At 43.2% G+C, this 14,590-nt stretch overlaps 3 long non-coding RNA genes across 3 annotated transcripts; 2 read left to right on the forward strand and 1 right to left on the reverse strand.

The window, feature by feature from the left end:
- Positions 1–3,362: 3,362 nt before the first annotated feature.
- On the forward strand, positions 3,363–4,754 carry LOC310694377. The gene is made up of 2 exons (XR_014519637.1): positions 3,363–3,405; positions 4,228–4,754. It is a non-coding gene; the product is annotated as an uncharacterized lncRNA (long non-coding RNA).
- A 3,518-nt stretch (positions 4,755–8,272) lies between these two features.
- LOC310693830 lies at positions 8,273–9,755 on the reverse strand. Its single transcript, XR_014519396.1, has 2 exons — positions 9,710–9,755; positions 8,273–8,810 (listed from the first exon to the last, which is right to left on the reverse strand). It is a non-coding gene; the product is annotated as an uncharacterized lncRNA (long non-coding RNA).
- A 1,154-nt stretch (positions 9,756–10,909) lies between these two features.
- LOC310694722 lies at positions 10,910–12,367 on the forward strand. Its single transcript, XR_014519802.1, has 2 exons — positions 10,910–11,016; positions 11,839–12,367. It is a non-coding gene; the product is annotated as an uncharacterized lncRNA (long non-coding RNA).
- Positions 12,368–14,590: the final 2,223 nt, after the last annotated feature.

The raw sequence follows: 14,590 nt of genomic DNA on the forward strand, positions 1-14,590 counted from the left end.
ACACACATTGAGCCTCCCCTCAACTCAATTTAAGGCAAAGATAAAACAAGACTTTAGGAGACGGTTTGCCATTTTATTAGTTGCCGTGCAAGCAGGTAGATTGTACAATAAAAGAAGAATTAGAAATGTAGACGAGAAAGAAAAGAGAAAGAGTCACACACATAGAGAGTGCCATGATGGCATCATGGGAAATGCCTTGTTAGAGATGGCTCCTAGGAGAACATCCAGGCGAGTCAAAGAGTACAGAACAAGAAGAGGAGAGGAAGACACAACTTGAGGATTAAGGACATTCCAGAGAAATATAAAGTCTGAATGTCAGGAATCAAGCAGTAGCCCTTGAAGTCAGTACTCATGGTGGTGGGATTATTCGATGGACTATAAACTGTAGATTCCCTGTAAACATTGCGAGCTTCCCTTGGGGTTCTTCAGCATTTACATTGCTTAGGATAGCAGCATTTGCAGCCACAGCAGGAGGACCCACAGCACCCGGAACCACAGCAGGGAGAACAGCAGCAGCAGGGGGAGCAGCAACACTGCTTGCAACAACAGGGCGAGCAGCAACACTGCTTGCAACAGCCACAGCTGCAGCAGGGGGAACAGCAGCACTGCTTGCAGCAGCAAGGGGAGCAGCCACACTGGCAACAGCCGGACATCTTGAGGAAGAGAAGGAAGCTTGAGCTGTAGGAAATCAAGGGATCACCAGTTAACTAAGCGCCACATTGTTTGATGTGTTAAAGACATCTTTTACTTGTCTTTTTATTAAGCACTGCATATTTCACATACCTTTTCTCCTACTCATGAGGGAGCTGAAATTATTTGCCTACATTACGCAAATATTTGCGTGTCGTATAAAACATGGGAGAAATGTCTGCCTGTTGAGTGTTGAAATGGAGCATTCTGTCCAACCAAGAATTCAATATTGTTTTTACCTTTACACTAAATCCTGGGCCATTTCCCTCTTTATCTAAGAGGAAACTCAGATGTGTGCCCCAGTATAAAAGCAAAAGGGCTTCACAAGCAGTCTTGATTCTCTCACAGATTGATATATATGACATGTTCCCTGGTTATTTCCATGTGTCACCTTTTTATGTTGTAGGTATCAGTAATTTTGATGTATACTTGAAATTTATCATGGGTGTTATGTACCTCCTCAGATGATACAAGAAGAAATTTACCATATTTTTCGCCCTATAGGACGCACTTTTTCCCCTCCAAAAATGAAGGGGAAATCTGGGTGCGTCCTATGGGGTGAATGCAGGCTTTTGCTGAAGCTTGGAACACATCCAGGCTTCAGGAACACATCCACAGGCTAGGAAGCCCTGTGGGAGGTCCCGCAAGGATGTCTAGGCTGCGGAAAGCAGCTTGCTTCCCGGAGGGCCGGGCGCGCTGGAACACCTCCGCAGCGTGGGGAGCCCTGCAGTAGTCCCCCGCAGGGCTCGCCACGCTGCGGATAGCAGCCTGCCGCCCGGCAGGCGGGGCGCCCTGAAGCAGAGCGCCCCTCGCGCCAGGCAGACATCGGCCAGCCCCACAAGCTCGGGGGACAGCAGAGAGGCGCAGCGCCGCCATCCCGCTGTTCCTCGACCTGGTTCGGTTTCCCCGACCTGCTTTTTTTTGGGGGGGGGGGAAATGAAGGATTCCCCCCCTTTATTTCCCCCCCAAAAAACTAGGTGCGTCCTATGGGACGGAGGGTCCTATGGGATGAAAAATACGGTATATCTCTAGGGAAGTCACTACTGCCATAAGGACTCCATTCAACCGCCCAGAGGCAGGGGAACTGCTCAGTCCTCAAAAATACAACTTATGAAAATGTAGCATCCATCACGCAGATATGTTGAAGAGATAATTAGATGATCCCATCAGGTAAAACCCAAAGAACCTACAAGGAGTCTGTTATTCAACCCACTTTTCATCTATGTATTAAAACATGCCAGTTGAGATGCTGAATCTGAAATGCTAACAGAATCCAAACTGTGAGACTGTTGGCTCCTCTGTGCATTTGATTCAGATGCATTTCACAAGAGATTTCACAAAATCTGAAACACTAACAAAATCCAGTTTTGAGACTGTCAAGAGATTGAATCACTGGAGTACCTGCTCTTAATTTTAATTTCCCTGCAATGAAGAAAATAAGAAGAATGTTTAAATATTTGGAAACAAGCTTACCTTTGTTGACTATAGGTATCGGTGTATGGATACTGGATCCAGAGAGTGAATGAAGAAATCCAGAACTGTGGTCCTTTTATATGGCTCTGTGAACCCTTCCACAAGCCATGAGACTCTACTCATGAATGAGAAGCTCTACATTAAACCTTGACGTTGGCCTCCATCACACATTATTAGCTGGTGCGTGATCTGTGACTGTATTCACAACCTGTGACTGTATTCACAAAGGGGCATTTATGGGATTGGTTTTAAAACAATTATGCTATGATGAACGGAAATAATGAGAGCTTCTCATTGAGATCCAGCACTTTTCTTTTTAGCCAGGAAAAATCCTCCAGATCTTCTGATTCTACATCCTGCCTCAAGCTCAAAGCACCTGACTTTTGTATTCACGGGTCCTGGAATTTTATCCTCATAACACATATTTATCAGCAGTGAGCACAACTTAATAGCACGTGCCATCTTTTATTTTTCTTTAAAAAGTAGCTGAGCAGCACAGTGAATGGTAGCAGTTGCACATGTTTTTATTTAATATGTAGCTTTAACAAATGTTCATTACGGTAAAAAATTAATTACTAGACAGATACAAAACAGAACACCTCAGCCTTATTTTCACCTGACATCTGAACCATGCAAAAGCAATTGGCTTGCATCCAGCTGAGGTCTACTTAGAGTAGGCAAACCTAAGTCAGCCATGTCTATGGACTTTAATGGGCTTGCTCGGAATAAGACTTGCAATGGCTGCTACACAGTGACCTTAAAACAACTATCATTCTAAATCATTGTTTTATTAACATCACTTTATACATGTTGCGAGGTTGTACTAAGGAAGAATGGCCTAAATGTTGTGTCCACTGCTAAACAATCTGAAAACTAAATCCCTTTGGCACCAGATATTTGAGAGAAGCCCATATGATACCTGTTCATCTTAACATATTTGATTTCAAGCAATCCCATAAGTGCCCCCTTTGGACAGAAGGGAGAATTAGTGTTATTACTGCAGAATAGCCTTAATCACCTGACTTTTAAAAGGAAGGATGTGGACACAGTCAAGGATCACGCACCAGATGATTGTGTGGCAGAGGCCCATATTAAGGTTTAATGAAGACCTTGTCATCATTGCGTGGTTCATAACTGCTTGCGGAAGGGTTCACAGAGGTGTATATAAAGGCCCCCCATTCAGGAGTTCTTCACTCATTCACTGGATCCAACATCCACACCAATTCTGTCAACTGAAAAAAGGTATGTTCACTCCAATAATCTCTTCATTCTTTCAGTTCCTGGAGAGGTATGGTCTTGAGGATGTAGTCTATCAGCTCTGGTTTTTCAATGCAACTTGCTCACTATTTATCTTACTCTTGGTGACAAATCTTGGCCTCCTGCCACATGGGGAGTTGTGCATGGACAAAAGCTTAATTTCTTAGATGCTAATTCAAATTCAGAATTTACTTCTCTCTTGGAAATGAGGGATTCAAGATCTCAAAACGGTCTCCTAGATACAAAACATGTCTTAACTCATTCACAGAGAAGCTAGGATCTTGCCTTCAGGCTTCAATTCTCTCAGCATTTTAGGACTAGAAATTTTCCTACTATCATCTTGCACAGGATCTAAAATGGGGGGCGGGACGGGGGGTTTCTGACCAAACATACATTTCCTATTGATCTACAGCTATAATGGTTGAATATAATTCATCTGTCAAACATGTGTGTTCATGAGGAGACCAGCATGGTCTGTGGTTTCCAGTGGAGAAGGAAGTGGTTCCTGAACAATCTGTTGTGCAATTCCTGAAATGGCACAGCAGACCTGACCTGAGCAAGAATCAAGGATCAATGCTCTAGATAAGCAGAAGAGTAGAGATGTATAGCCAAGACAATACTGCATCCCAGCAGAACTGTTAGAATATTGCTAACCAAAATGTACTTTAAGGATCACTCAGAGGGAAAGCTTGATGTGGAAATTATGTCTTTTCTGGTTTCCTGAATGTAGATCGTGTGTCTACAGTGTTTTTAATATGGATGATGACATTGTACTTGCTTAATGGGAAATCCCTTGAATCCTTTCAGCTCCGCCTTCCCTCTCCACTGCTAAGATGTCCTGCTGCTCCAATTGTTGCTGCTCTCCCTGCTGCTGCAAGTGCTGCTGCTGCCCCTGCTGCTGCTGCTGCACTCCTTGCTGTTGCTGCACTCCTTGCTGCTGCTGCTCTTCCCCCTGCTGCTGCAACTCTTGCGGCTGTGGTTCCTGTGGCTGTGGCTGTGGATCTTGCGGCTGTGGTTCCTGTTGCTGCTATCCTAAGCAAGGCTGCTGCTGAAGAAGTGAAGTGTTGAGAGCTGCTGCCTCCTCCATGCTGGCGGAGTCCTTGGATTCATCTGTTCCTTTGTCTTAAGTTCATTCCTGCCTCCTTCTACAACCCTGGATTCTTCTCATCTCCTTCTTACTTTGCTTTGTTTTCCTTCAAGGAGGCCTGCCAGTTGTCTTCTCTTTATCACCTTGGCTGTCCAGGGAGTCACTCTCCTTTCATCTCCTTGAATAACTCCTCTGTGAAAAGAAAACCTTTCCTGGTGGCAATTAATAAAAATTCTATAGCATGGTACATAGCCTTGTTGTGTTCATTTGCCCTGAGATGCAGAATGTGGCAAAGATCCCAAAACAGGTGATCTGCTTTGCATTCTCCAAGAATCTCCAGCTGAAAAACTCCCAGCCTAGAAAAGATCACTGGCTCAGCTCCTGGGGAGCATATCTCCATCTCACATACAATATTGGAAAGGGGGCCATATCTCATTGGGAGAGCACATGCATGGCACTCTGTCAGGGCTGGTTCAGCTGCGGTTCAGCACTGAGACTCAGTGAGGGTCAGTAAAGTTAATTCTCAATTTGAGATATGAAACACAAACAAGAGATCTCATTAAAGATATTTATTTAAAGGTTTTAAACAATAAAATCACCAAACACATAAAATACCATCACCAAAATACAACAAACAAAGAAAAACAGAAAAGAGCAAAAAGATTAACATATAATAGAAAACATACAACAAAATCAGATATCCAAAAACCATATTTCCATAACCTTTGGACTTCCTCACATCTCCCATTCCTGCGTTCCCAATTATAAAATTATAAGCAGCAATTTATCACCTAGTTTCAACTCTTATTTTGTAATTTTTAAATATTATGTCTCCGACTTTAGATATTTTTATCAAATACTTAAATACTTAATTTAGACATAATGTTATTCCAAAATTCATCTTTTTCTTAGATCTCACTTATTCTCATGTTTCCTTCAACTAAATTGCTGATGCCGTGTTGTTTACAATGTTTTTGTAAATAGTCCTTAAACTTTTTCCAGTCCTCTTCCACTGCCTCTTCTCCCAAGTCTCGAATTCTGCCAGTCATTTCTGCCAGTTCCATGTAGTCTATCAGTTGCGTCTGCCATTCTTCCAGAGTGGGCAAATCTTGGGTCTTCCAATATTTTGCGATGAGTATTCTTGCTGCTGTTGTTGCATACATAAAGAAAGTTTGGTCCTTCTTTAACACCCTCTGGCCCACAATACCCAAAAGGAAGGCCTCTGGTTTCTTAGAGAAGGTATACTTAAATACCTTTTTCAATTCATTATAGATCATTTCCCAGAAAGCCTTAACCCTAGGGCAAGTCCACCAGAGGTGAAAGAATGTTCCTTCAGTTCCCTTACATTTCCAACATTTATTGTCAGGCAAGTGGTATATTTTTGCAAGCTTGACTGGGGTCATGTACCACCTATAAATCATTTTCATAATATTTTCTTTCAAGGCATTACATGCCGTGAACTTCACACCGGTGGTCCATAACCTTTCCCAGTCAGCAAACATAATATTGTACCCAATGTCCTGTGCCCATTTTATCATAGCTGATTTAACCGTTTCATCTTGTGTATTCCATTTTAACAGCAAGTTGTACATTTTTGAAAGTACCTTAGTCTTAGGTTCTAACAGTTCTGTTTCTAGTTTCGATTTTTCCACCTGGAAACCTATCTTTTTGTCCAAATTAAAGACCTCCTTAATCTGAGCATAATGTAACCAATCTCGCACTTTATCCTTTAATTTCTCCAAACTCTGCAATCTCCAAGTATCTCCATCTTTTTCTAGTATTTCCCAATATTTCGGCCATTTGGCCTCCATATTGAGTCTTTTCCGGGCCTTAGCTTCCATTGGTGACAACCACCTTGGGGTCTTGTTTTCTAGTAAGTCTTTGTATTTTATCCAGACATTAAACACTGCTTTCCTGACAATATGGTTCTTGAAAGCCTTATGGATTTTAACCTTGTCATACCACAAATATGCATGCCATCCCAAAGCATTGTTAAATCCTTCCAAATCCAAAACATCAGTGTTCTCAAGAAGCAGCCAATCTTTCAACCAGCAGAAAGCTGCTGATTCATAATACAACCTTAAGTCTGGCAGGGCAAACCCCCCTCTTTCCTTAGCATCGGTTAAAATTTTAAACTTTATTCTGGGCTTTTTGCCCTGCCAGACAAATTTAGAGATGTCTCTCTGCCACCTCCTGAAACACTCCACCTTGTCCACAATCTGTAGGGTCTGAAACAAAAACAGAATTTTTGGCAATACATTCATCTTTATAGCAGCAATTCGGCCCAACAAGGAAAGTTTCAATCTTGATCAGCTTTCTAGACACAAACAAGAGATCTCCACTGGCAGGACTAGCCTGATGAAACAGTTGCCAGAACTGTGGATCTGAGCCTCCTATACCTCTTCCCCAGGCATCTGCCTTCCCGATAGTCACAAACGGCATGTGAGGAGGGGTTCTTTGCACCTTTCGTTCTGCTGCATGTAACGCCCTCCTCATTCTTGGAGACGGGGGAGGAGGAGAGGAGAAAATAGTGGAACTGGCAGGTTGCTGTGGATCTGTCACAGCCTCAGCCCCTCCTCCTTCTCAGCTGCCTTACTCTAACATAAAACTGTTGCATGCTCAGCCTCCAGCCTGTCTGTCCCCCTTCTTTCTCTGAACTGTCCTGTATCCCACCATCACTGTCCTGGCTCAGAGGCTTCCACCTCTGATGTTCCCCTGGTGGGGGGTCCTTCCCCACTGGCTGTAGCCTCCCACCATTCCTCCTTATCTGCCTCCCACTAGGAAGTGAACTATACTCTAAGTTCATCAACACTGGGGTGCTAAATGAATCCATACCTCAGTGGGGTATCCTAGCTTTCTTTGCAGCAATTATGAGACCCTTGGCAAAAAAGAGAGCTTTTGATAGACCTCCTTGGGACCTTAACTCACTCTGTCCATCACAGCTGTGAGTCTAGGATTGTCCGTTGATTCACTAATATCTCAATTTTTTGAATAGGTGCTGTCATAACCTTGTTGTCTAGTATGAGAAACAAGATTCAATATGGCATTCTCTGAGTGAGTGAAGAACTACCAGGTGGTAGACTTCTTATGCAGCTCTGCGACTGCTCACCCTAGTAGTGAGGCATTACTCAAGAATGCTCATGTCTCCATTAAAACACGGCATGGGCTTCCACTACAACATCATCTGGTTTATGATCCTTGGCTGTGCACACCCCCTTCATTAGAGCTGTTTCTTTGTAGTTAACCCTGTAATTCTCACTCCCTAGCCACTGATTTCTTTAGATGCCTCCAACTTTCCTTTCTTGTTGGTATTGTTTGCATTTCTGCCTTAAATATTTCAGCTTTAAGCAACTCCCATCCCTCCTGGACTATCTTCTCTTTGAGTTTTCCTGACCATGGGATCTCACTCAGCAGTTACTTAAGCTTTTTGTAATCAGCACTTAAATCCAGAGTACGTATCCAAATACATCCAGATTTCCCACGTCTCTGTATCATGAAACCCAAGAGGACATGACCACTTCCTTCCAAGGTCCCCAGTACTTCTAATTCAGTGATGAATTCCTGCCAATTGGTAAGGACCAGGTCCAACATAGATGATCCCCTTATTACTTCTTTCTCCTTCTGGGCAATGAAATGATCACTATAAAGGTACAAAGGAATATGTTGGGAATTATATTCTTGGGAGTGTGTGAGTTTCAATAGGTATCCAAAAGGCTCCTCTCATCCCAATTTAAGGGAAAGATACACCGAACTATAAGAGATGCTTTTTCCATTTTATTTGTTGCCGTGAAAGCAGGTAGATTCTACAACAGCAGAAGGTTCAGAAATGTAGCAGAGATAGCAAAGAGATAGAAAAGAGAAAGAGTCACAGACATTTCAAATGCCTTCCTTGTTAGAGATGGCTCCTGGGCGAATGACTGAGTGAATCAGGAAGATGAGTGCAAGGAGTCGACCAGCAGCCTTGAAGCCAGATCTCCTGGTGGTGGAATTATTCCTTGGGCTGTATGTTGTAGACTCCCTGTTTGCATTCAGAGCTTTCCTTGGGGTTCTTCAGCATTTGCATTGCTTAGGATAGCAGCATTTGCAGCCACAGCAGGAAGACCCACAGCACCCGGAACCACAGCAGGGGGAAGAGCAGCAGCAGGGGGAGCAGCAACACTGCTTGCAACAACAGGGGGAGCAGCAACACTGCTTGCAACAGCCACAGCCACAGCAGGGGGAACAGCAGCACTGCTTGCAGCAGCAAGGGGAGCAGCCACACTGGCAACAGCAGGACATCTTGAGGAAGAGAAGGAAGCTTGAGCTGCAGGAAATCAAGGGATCACCAGTTAACAAAGAGCTAAATCGTCAGATGTGTTAAACACAAATTTTACTGGTGCTTTGCATTAGGAAATGCCTATTTCACATTGTTTTCCTCCTACTCGCGACACAGCTGAAATAATTTCCCTATATTCAACAAAGATTTGCTTGCTGTATAAAGCATGGGAGAAACATCTGCCTGATGAATGCTGAAATGAACCAATTTGCCCAACCAAGAATTCAATAGTGATTCTGCCTTCATTGTAAATCCAGGACCATTTTGCTTTCTGTGTTAAGGGGAATTCAGAGTTTTCCTCAAGTATAAAATAAATAAGAGCCAGAGGAAATCCAGATTCTATCATAGCTGGATGCATATTACACATGGGCTGGTTATATCTATGTCTTACATTTTTTATGCTGCTGACATAAATTATTATATATATCTATGTCTCTAAAATGCATGGAATATTCTTCAGTGGATATGAGAAACAGTTGACATCTCCAGCGAAGTCATTACTTAATAGTTCCCCTGAGAACTCCGGTTAACACCCCCAAGACAGCTTAAATGGTCAGTCCTCAGAACTAAAAATTGCAAATCCATGAAACAGATATGGTGAAGAGATAATTCGATGGTACCATCTACTTTGGCCTTTGCCGTGCCAATGAACCTATAAAAGGTCCGCTATAGAAAATACTTTAGCTCTTTGAAATAAAATATGCCAGTTGAGATGCTGAAATCTGAAACACTAAAAAAAATCCAGTTTTGAGACTGATAGCTCCTGTGCAAGTTGCGTTCAGAATGATTTTTCAAGACCAGAGCCACTGGAGTACCTGCTTATAATTTTCGTTTCCCTCCAATGAAAACAACAAGAAGAATGTTTAAATATTTGGAAACAAGCTTACCTTTGTTGACTATAGGAATTGGTGTGTGGATATTGGATCCAGAGAGTGAATGAAGAACTCCAGGATTGTGATCCTTTTATATGGTTCTGTGATTTCTTCCACAATCCATGAGGCACTAATCATGAATGAGAAGCTCTACATTAAACCTTGACGTTGGCCTCCACCACACATTATTAACTGGTGCGTGATCTGTGACTGTATTCACAACCCCTATTATTTATCTATATAAATACAGAAGAAATTAAAACTGAATTCTGGAAACACTGTAATTCTCAGGCCAGATGAAGGGGCAGTTATGGGATTGGTTTTAAAACAATTATGCTATGATGAACAAAGATAATGAGAGCTTCTCATTGAGATCCTGCACTGTTTTTTTAGCCAGGAAAAATTCTCCAGATCTTCTGACTGTATTTCCTGCCTCAAGCTCAAAGCACCTGACGATTGTATTCCCACGTCTTGGAATTTGATCCTCATAACACATATTTATCAGCAATGAGCAGAAGTCAATAGCATGTGCCATTTATTATTTATTATTTTTTAAAAGTAGCTGAGCAGGACGGTGAATGATAGAATGATAGAAGTTCCACATGTTTTTATTTAATATGTAGCTTTAACAAATGTTCATTACAGTAAAAAATAATTGATAGATGAACACTTGGGCTCCACAGCCTAATTTTCACCTGACATCTGAACCATGCAAAAGCAATTGGCTTGCATCCAGCTGAGGTCTACTTAGAGTAGGCAAACCTAAGTTAGCCATTTCTATGGACTTTAATGGGCCTGCTCTGAGTGTGACTAGCAGTGGTTTCAATCCAGTGTCCTTAAAATATCTATCATCCTAAATCATTGTCTTATTAACATCACTTTATGCATGCTGCAGGTTGTACTAAGGAAGAATGGCCTAAATGTTGTGTCCACAGCTAAACAATCTGAAAACTAAAACCCTTAGGCACCAGATATTTCAGAGAAGCCCATATGATGCCTGTTCATCCGAACATATTTGATTTCAAGCAATCCCATAAGTGCCCCCTTTGGACAGAAGGGAGAATTAGAGTGTTACTATTGTAGAATAGCCTTCATCACCTGACTTCAGAAAGGAAGAATGTGGACACAGTCAAGGATCACACACCAGATGATTGTGTGGTAGAGGCCCATATTAAGGTTTAATGAAGACCTTGTCATCATTGTGTGGTTCATAATTGCTTGCGGAAGGGTTCACAGAGGTGTATATAAAGGCCCACCATTCAGGTGTTCTTCACTCATTCACTGGATCCAACATCCACACCAATTCTGACAACTGAAAAAAGGTATGTTCACTCCAATAATCTCTTCATTCTTTCAGTTCCTGGAGAGGTATGGTCTTGAGGATGTAGTCTATCAGCTCTGGTTTTTCAATGCAACTTGCTCACTATTTATCTTACTCTTGGTGACAAATCTTGGCCTCCTGCCACATGGGGAGTTGTGCATGGACAAAAGCTTAATTTCTTAGATGCTAATTCAAATTCAGAATTTACTTCTCTCTTGGAAATGAGGGATTCAAGATCTCAAAACGGTCTCCTAGATACAAAACATGTCTTTACTCATTCACAGAGAAGCTAGGATCTTGCTTTCAGGCTTCAATTCTCTCAGCATTTTAGGACTAGAAATTTTCCTACTATCATCTTGCACAGGATCTAAAATGGGGGGCGGGGCGGGGGGTTTCTGACCAAACATACATTTCATATTGATCTACAGCTATAATGGTTGAATATAATTCATCTGTCAAACATGTGTGTTCATGAGGAGACCAGCATGGCCTGCGGCTCCCGGTGGAGAAGGAAGTGGTTCCTGAACAATCTGTTGTGCAATTCCTGAAATGGCACAGCAGACCTGACCTGCGCAAGAATCAAGGATCAATGCTCTAGATAAGCAGAAGAGTAGAGATGTATAGCCAAGACAATACTGCATCCCAGCAGAACTGATAGAATATTGCTAACCAAAATGTACTTTAAGGATCACTCAGAGGGAAAGCATGATGTGGAAATTATGTCTTTTCTGGTCTCCTGAATGTAGATCGTGTGTCTACAGTGTTTTTAATATGGATGACGACATTGTACTTGCTTAATGGGAAATCCCTTGAATCCTTTCAGCTCCGCCTTCCCTCTCCACCGCTAAGATGTCCTGCTGCTCCAATTGTTGCTGCTCTCCCTGCTGCTGCAAGTGCTGCTGCTGCCCCTGCTGCTGCTGCAGTCCTTGCTGTTGCTGCACTCCTTGCTGCTGCTGCTCTTCCCCCTGCTGCTGCAACTCTTGCGGCTGTGGTTCCTGTGGCTGTGGCTGTGGATCTTGCGGCTGTGGTTCCTGTTGCTGCTATCCTAAGCAAGGCTGCTGCTGAAGAAGTTCAGTGAAGTGTTGAGAGCTGCTGCCTCCTCCATGCTGGCGGACTCCTTGGATTCATCTGTTCCTTTGTCTTAAGTTTATTCCTGCCTCCTTCTACAACCCTTGATTCTTCTCATCTCCTTCTTACTTTGCTTTGTTTTCCTTCAAGGAGGCATGCCAGTTGTCTTCCCTTTATTACCTTAGTTGTCTAGGGAGTCACTCTCCTTTCATCTCCTTGAATAACTCCTCTGTGAAAAGAAAACCTTTCCCGGTGGCAATTAATAAAAATTCTAAAGCATGGTACATAGCCTTGTTGTGTTCATTTGCCCTGAGATTCAGAATGTGGCAAAGATCCCCAAACAGGTGATCTGCTTTGCATTCTCCAAGAATCTCCAGCTGAAGAGCTCCCAGCCTAGAAAAGATCACTGGCTAAGCTCCTGGGGAGTACATCTCCGTCTCACGTACAATATTGGAAAGGGGGCCATATCTCATTGTGAGAGCACATTCATGGCACTCTGTCAGGGATGGTTCAGCTGCGGTTCAGCACTGAGACTCAGAGAGGATCAGTAAAGTTAATTCTCAATTCGAGATATGAAACACAAACAATAGATCTCCACTGGCAGGACTAGCCTGTTGAAACAGTTGCCAGAACTGAGGATCTGAGCCTCCTTTGCCTCTTCCCCAGGCATCTGCTTTCCGGACAGTCACAAACTCATTTGAGGAGGGGTTCTCTGCACCTTTCGTTCTGCTGCATGTAACACCCTCCTCATTCTTGGAGACAGGGGAGGAGGAGAGAGGAAAATAGTGGAACTGGCAGGTTGCTGTGGATCTGTCACAGGCTCAGCCTCCTCCTCCTTCTCAGCTGCCTTACTCTAACATAAAACTGTTGCTTGCTCTGCATCCAGCCTGTCTGTCCCCCTTCTTTCTCTGAACTGTCCTGTATCCCACCATCATTGTCCTGGCTCAGAAGCTTCCACCTCTGATGTTCCCCTGGTGGTGGTGGTGGTGGTGGGGTGTTTCCCACTGGCTGTAGCCTTGCACCATTCCTCCTCATCTAGCCAGGCCCTGATACACATGTAACATCCGAAGATTACAAGCCGTTATCTGTCTTTGAGCAAATGGATGTAATGAGGATGGGGAGAAGCAATTCCCTTTGTGGTGGTATTTGCATGAGGCTCTCTCCTGCAAACCTCATTGATTGGATGCTTATGAAAGGGAAGAGATTATACTCTGAAGTGCATCATTTTGAGTGCTACAGGACCGCCTCTCCTGGTATGCCCCACAGAGGACCTTAAGGTCCATGAATAATCATAGTTTAGAGGTCCCGGGCCCTAGGGAAGTCAGATTATCCTCCACCAGGGCCAGGGCCTTCTCAGTAATGGCTCTGACCTGGTGGAACGCTATGTCCCATGAGACCAGGGCTATGCAGGATTTAACCTCCTTCTGCAGGGCCTGTAAGACAGAGCTACAGTATCCAGCTGGCTTTCAATTTGAACTTAGCCTGACCTTTTATTCCCCTTCCTTCTCTCCCCTCCCTTTTTTCCACTCTGGGATCCCACAGCTAATTCTCCCCTGGTGTCCCCACTGGCCCAAATTGTTGCATCAATTAAGTGTTTTAAATTTGTTGTTATCCGCCCTGAGCCCTGTTTTCTGAATCGGGAAGGGCGGGGTATAAATTAAAATTTATTATCATTATTATTTATTACTTGTGGATCCAGGCTAATGTATTTCTATAACACTGAAGATAGCAACTGATCTGACCACCCCTCCTCCTCCAAGATCTCCTCTCTTAGCCCATGGATTTATTCACCCATATATATGAATTCTGCCTCCCACTAGGAAGTGAACTATACTCTAAGTTCATCAACACTGGGGTGCTAAATGAATCCATACCTCAGTGGGATATCCTAGCTTTCTTTGCAGCAATTATGAGACCCTTGGCAAAAAAAGAGCTTTTGATAGACCTCCTTGGGACCTTAACTCACTCTGTCCATCACAGCTGTGAGTCTAGGATTGTCCTTTGATTCACTAATATCTCAATTTTTTGCATAGGTGCTGTCATAACCCTGTTGTCTAGTATGAGAAACCAAATACTGTATGGCATTCTCTGAGTGAGTGAAGAACTACCAGGTGGTAGACTTCTTATGCAGCTCTGCGACTGCTCCCAATAGTAGTGAGCCATTACTCAAGAAAGCTCATGTCTCCATTAAAAGACGGCATTGGCTTCCAATACAACATCATCTGGTGTATGATCCTTGACTGTGCACACCCCCTTCATTAGAGCTGTTTCTTTGTAGTTAACCCTGTAATTCTCACTCCCTAGCCACTGATTTCTTTAGATGCCTCCAACTTTTCTTTCTTGTTGGTATTGTTTGCATTTGTGCCTTCAATGTTTCACCTTTAAGCAACTCCCATCCCTCCTGGACTCCCTTCTCTTTGAGTTTTCCTGACCATGGGATCTCACTCAGCAGTTACTTAAGCTTTTTGAAATCAGCACTTAAATCCACAGTACGTATCCAAATACAT

This window comes from Podarcis liolepis (genome assembly GCF_965112155.1).
Source record: "Podarcis liolepis genome assembly, chromosome: 15".
Classification (NCBI taxonomy): Eukaryota; Metazoa; Chordata; class Lepidosauria; order Squamata; family Lacertidae; genus Podarcis; species Podarcis liolepis.